The sequence below is a fragment of the Mus caroli genome, unplaced genomic scaffold, assembly GCF_978045245.1.
Source record: "Mus caroli unplaced genomic scaffold, Mus_caroli_1 scaffold_5, whole genome shotgun sequence".
Taxonomy (NCBI): domain Eukaryota; kingdom Metazoa; phylum Chordata; class Mammalia; order Rodentia; family Muridae; genus Mus; species Mus caroli.
The window spans coordinates 116,604,361-116,610,210 of record NW_028227260.1 but is presented as its reverse complement, the minus strand read 5'-3'; the positions used below and the strand labels follow the sequence as shown (position 1 = coordinate 116,610,210).

General features: G+C 41.6%; 1 pseudogene; it reads right to left on the bottom strand.

Moving 5' to 3' along the window:
* Positions 1-623: 623 nt before the first annotated feature.
* Positions 624-1,440, bottom strand: LOC110287105 (large ribosomal subunit protein uL30 pseudogene; annotated as a pseudogene).
* Between the last annotated feature and the right edge of the window lie 4,410 nt (positions 1,441-5,850).

The window sequence follows — 5,850 nt, the reverse complement described above, 5'->3', positions numbered from 1 at the left end:
GTAGATGCTGGGAACTAAACTTAGGTCCTCTGGAATATTAACAAGTGTATTTAATATCTGGGCCTTCTCTCCAGCCCCATAGTACTTTGTCTGAATTCCCAGACAAGAGTAGGAGTGTTTGCTGAATGGGTGACAGAAGAAAGTTTATACCTGGGATTCTCAAGGTCTGGTCTTCAGATCAGTAGTGCAGCCATTACCAGTGAGTGTGAGACAGGCTTCTTCTTGGGACTTGCCTCCACATGGTGAATCAAATACTTAGGAGATTGGGCCTAGAAAAAATTCAATCCTTAGGTGATTCTGAAGCGTGAAAATGCGTGAAGCAGCCAGCTCAAGCACAGACTTCCAAGCCCGAAGATAAACAGTGTTGGGCTTGAGGGTTGAGTGAAAGATCAACTGGTATAATTATCAGCTGGTAAGCAGGAGCCCATCATCTCACAATAATTGAGATGTACCATAAGCTTTTGCTGTAGAGAGTCCATTCATGCTCCAGGAGATGGGGCTGCATGAATATACTGGCACAACATGGTCTCTTTCTTAAAGAGAGCACAAGAATTAGGGAGGCAATAATGATGATGGGGCTAGGGGTGTGTCTTTTTTTTTTTTCAATTTGCCAAGCTGTGACTGTTTATTAACTGACCATATTACAAAAATACCACGGGTGACACCTTAGTTCATCTGTCTAATAAGCCTGTTTATCTGGTCTTCCTTGTTGCCAGCATCTCCACCTTCTACAAAGTGAGTTGTTTTTTTCTTCATTCCACCTCGTGGGGAAGATAATTTGAAGGGCCACAGGAAGTTATTTGCTTCCTTGAAGCGTTTCCCAACTGTATAGATCTCATGAATTAGATCCTCCATGCAGATGATGTCAAACTTACCAAGAGACCGAGCAATCAAGGAATTATCTGTCAAGGCAATCCGCTTCTTGTTGATTTTGCAGTAGCCGCGCTTGTAGATGAGTTTACTGACTTCAGGTTGGGGTACCCCCATGCAATGTATGGTTCCACAATCTGCAGCATGTTAATTGAAGCCTTGTTGAGCTTAACAAAAGTGCCATTGAAAATCTGTCGAAGACGAAGGAGCTGCAGAACCTTATGAACCTTTGGGCTTACTCCATTGATACCTCGGATTCTGATGACAAAGGCCAGTTTTGGTTCTGTGGGCACATAGAAGTCCCCAGCTTCCCTTGCCGTCCTGGCCATCCGATTCTCAGTGCGGTACATCTGCCTGTACTCCTTGTGATAATGCTTTGCCTTCTCATAGATGACCTTCCTCCTTGCCTGTCACAGTGTCTTCAGGGCAAACTTCTTCCTCAGGCGCTTCACCTTCAACTCTGCGAAATTCCTGAAATTCCTTCGCTTTTTCTTAAAGGGTTTCTGGCACAGCGGGAACCTTTTCCTTAAGGGTTCCTGGAACAGTGACAACCTTCTTTTTCTTCTCCATGGTTCCAGCCTGAAAGAAGAGAGCTAGGGGTGTCTTAAGGTTTCTATTGCTGTGATAAAGCACCATGACCAAAAAGTTTATTTTATTTTATAGCTTGTAGTTCATTATTCAAGGATGCAGAAATCTGGAGGCAGGAACTGAAGCAGAGGTCATGAAGGAACACTCCTTACTAGCTTGCTCCCTATGGCTTGCACAGCTTGCTTCTTTGGGCATCCAGGGCTACCATCCAGGATGCCCCATCCCACAGTGAGCTTAGTCCTCTGACATCAATCAAGAATAAAGAAAATACCCTACAGTTTGCTCATAAGCCAATCTGGCAGGGGCATTTTCTCAATTGAGGTTTCATCTTCCCAAATGACTCTAGCTTATATCAAGTTCACCTAAATCTAGACATAACAGGGAAGAATTGGAGGAGAAGGAATGGGGGTGAGCTGGATTAAAATACTTTACATGCATACATGAAAGTCTAAACCAACTTAAGAACCAGCTCAGCACCTTCACAGTTTCATCCTCTGACTTAAAGTTGAAAAATCTACATATAGAGAACTCCAGGCTGTAGTTAGTGTGTTGAAGGTGAGGAGCAACTGACTGAATTGCTACTACTTCACTCTACTTGGAAGATTTTTTATGGTTAGTCACAACATGACACAAGACCCTCACAGTTGTGATTCCAGCATGAAGGGAAAGTGCTTTCAAACAGTTGCAATGGGCACAAATTTTAATTATCTGGGACAAATTATGTGACCCAGCCTACCCCCCACCCACCCTCCGACTGCCCCATAAGGAAATAGGCATGGTCAAACAAGAGCTCAAGAACTACTTTTAGATTTAATTAAGGTGCCTTATATAAAGTTAACTTAGAGTTAATCCACTGGGAAATTATCTGGAGTGAGCCTGACCCAGCGAAGTGAATGAATCATACCTCTTTGAAAAGGGAATCGGATACTCAAAATTAACTTTATGAGAACCAAACACTATGTACCCAAGGTACATATACCAATAAAACAAGTAAGTTTAGAGAACAGACAACTGTTCTCTTTTCCTGGCCTTAAAGAAGCAAGCTTCCAAGAGTCCTACAGATGCTAATAACCATTGAAGGATGAAAGGAGACTGCTTTGTACTTAGTACTACTCACCATCTGCCATACTATATCTGTCTCTCATTTGTGAATTGTCTGATTCATTCTGTTCCCTAATCCCTATGGGTAGGGATTTTCATGTGTTTTGTTCATTGACAAATCCCTTAGTGCTTTAAGCAGCGACTATTACATAATAAGTAGTAATAAATATTTGTCGCATGAAGAAGTACATGAACTCGACTTATTGAATTTTGTATGTTCTCTATAACCAAATTCCTCTCACTATTAATATTCCTTTACCCATATCCATCAGAAATTGATACCCTTTCATTGAAATAATATATTGACTCTATACTTTTGTCTTGTGATGTTTTCCTGGGGAGATGTTAATAAATGTCTATTCATCCCATATGTGGCATATATAACAGGCCAAAGAAATAATTATATCCAAGTGCAGCTAGGTGAACTGATGAATTTATTGGGCCCTCTCAAAGTTACTTATGGACATGTTAATGTCCTAAAAGGAGCTACATCATAAGAAAGCCCCCCAAACTGCATAAACAGAATCTCCACTTCAGTTAACCTTCCTTCTCCTATATCCTCTAGCACCTCCTAAGATTATGTGAGGCAAAATTACATATACTTGGGATGCAGGTGGAAGTCAGTGGCTGGAATTCCAGGTAAAGGTTTAATGATCCTTTCCACTTTCCTTTGATGAGGGAATGTTAATAGGTCTGATCATGTAACTGTCTCATTCGGGTAGCCACATTCTCTCTGATTATTGTGGTAATGGCTATGTCATTTCCAGAGGATGGTGTTCCACAATGCTCCACTCCTTACTCTATCTTGTGTATTCTTTCCACTTCCTGTACTGCCAAGTTTCCTGAGCCTCAATGGAAGTGATATAGATATCTTGTTATTTTGTTCCATTTATGGATGGGTGCTAGGCCATCATGCCTGCATAGCAATGTCTCTTTATTCTAAGCAACCTGATCAATTCTGTCTCTGCGATAACCACTGCCTACTACTATTGTTGATCTCTGATTAAGACCAACAGTAGCAATGATCTATGGGTGAAAACCTAAATGTTGAGAAGGCCCTTTGGAAGCTATCTATTCGTTTACCAACAGCAGTATCTTCCCCATTAAGCCCATGACCTTTCTAACCACAAGTTTTTGGGTTATAGCACCAAATGTGGATTCCTTCCTTGTGAAGCATTTGGTTGTATCTGTAGCAGTTTTGCCACTGTTGCACCATATAAAGCACGTCATTCCTAGCATGCATACAGTGTGGTATATAAGTCCAAACCAAGTAGCACTGTCAGTGACCTGCACTAGGAATGCTTAAGCAGGGAATTATCTAGTTCAGTCCCAGATTGAGTCTCCATGTCTTGAAACCAAAACATGCAGTGTCTTCAGCAATAGGGTCATACTGTGCAGTTCCAGTATAGGGTTAGCAGCAGTGGCAATAGTTTATATTGACTTGGGTGAGGAGAGGCTTCTGATGCATCCCATCCCAGGCAACTCTAAGGTAATTAGCCTATGAACAGAAATGAGGATTTCTGTTCAATAATTGTTTTAGTTGCTTCTCTGTTGCTGTGATAAAACCTATGACCAAAAGCACCTTGAGGAAGAAAGAGTTTATTTTGGCTTATAGTTTTAGAGGAATAAGAGTCCAATGCGGTGGGAAGGCATAGCAACAAGCAGCAGATATTGCAGCAGAATGTGAGAGATCACATCTTCAATTTCAAATATGAAGCAGAGACAGTGAACTGAAAGGAGGGAAAGGCTATGAAGTCTCAAATTCTGCCTTCAATGACATACTTTCCCCAGCAAAGCTACATGCATGACCTCTCCAAACAGTAACATCAGGTGAAGACAGTACTCAAATTTCTGAGCTAATGGGGAACACTTCTTATTCAGACCACCACAATAATCATGTTTTCTGGGAATGTCTTTTTTCTACCCATGCAGAGTACCTACATTCAAACTCTTTAACTATTGTTTTAATATTGACAGGCACAGGCTGTCTTAGAATTTAAAAAACCCTGAAACAATCCAATAACTTTTATCAGCTGTTCCCCCCCCCCAAAAAAAAAATAGATAGTATGGTTTGGGCTGGAAGAACTCCTGTATTTAAACCTCTACAATGGGGCGCTGCCATGGTGTTGACATGAATCTTCCCATGTTAGATAGGCTCGGAGGGGCCAGGTAGTTTTTCTCTGTTCATCCTAGGGCTAAGGGGCATCAGAGCCATACTCTCCCCTGCTGTACCTGCTTAATGGTTCTAGTTGGCTCCTCATATCTGATAGCCTCCTGGATGCTTCTTGTCACTTCCTCTTCATGGACCTCAGCTAGCTTCTGAAAGAGCCACAGTCTGGGTGAATAATCTCTACTCCCATGGGAGAAATGTACACAGTGTACATTTATCCAACCCTAGGAAAACACAAACCTTTTAACCAACATTGCTCTATTTTAATATCCATCCATTGATACCCTTTCTCCCTGATGCTCTTGGGGGAGTCACCAGAAGCTAAGACACACTTGGCTCCATCATCTACCTGAAACCAAATATACTGCATATTAAGAAGGAACCAATTAATCTGCAATTCAGGTTATACCTGTGGTTGATCTACATAATCCTCACCTGCAGACAACTGTGGCCACCCTATTAGGGATGCTGCTAAGGTGGTTCCCACTTCCCAAATCTCTTTCTTCTACAGTAACTGGTACCTCCCTGTTATTCCCTCCTTTGGGGAAGGTTTGCCTTCGGGTATCAAGGCATTCTAGAAGGTTGGAAGCTCGTTATTTGATACTTTATAAATTATTTGCCTAGGAACCTGACTTGATATAAATCTTGCTACATTTGTTGTCAAGTGAACTAGACAGGCCACTTTATCTACCTTCTAGTCTCCTCTCCTCTGGATTGATTTAGCACATTATACACCAAATTTACATAGTGGGATAAGTCATTCAGATCTTCTAGACCGTCTAGTACCTCAATAATGGTCATGATCCACAATGAGGCTCATCAGTACCACCAAAGCCCTATACCAACCTAGATGTCCCTTTTGAGTTGAACTTCTTTCTGCACTTTCCTGTGAACACAGTCCTATCTGGCCAGGTGAATTTTGCACCATATACCACCTCTTATGCCCAGTTTCATCAGATCATGTCTACCTCATTTTCTCCCTCTTCATTTTTCCACTCCTCTCCTGAGTTCCAAGTTATTTGATCTCAGGAGGGACTATATAGGATAGATTTAATTTGTATTCTTTTGCGTATGACACCCCCCATCCAGATACATGAAATTGCAAGCCAGTACTGGTGTCT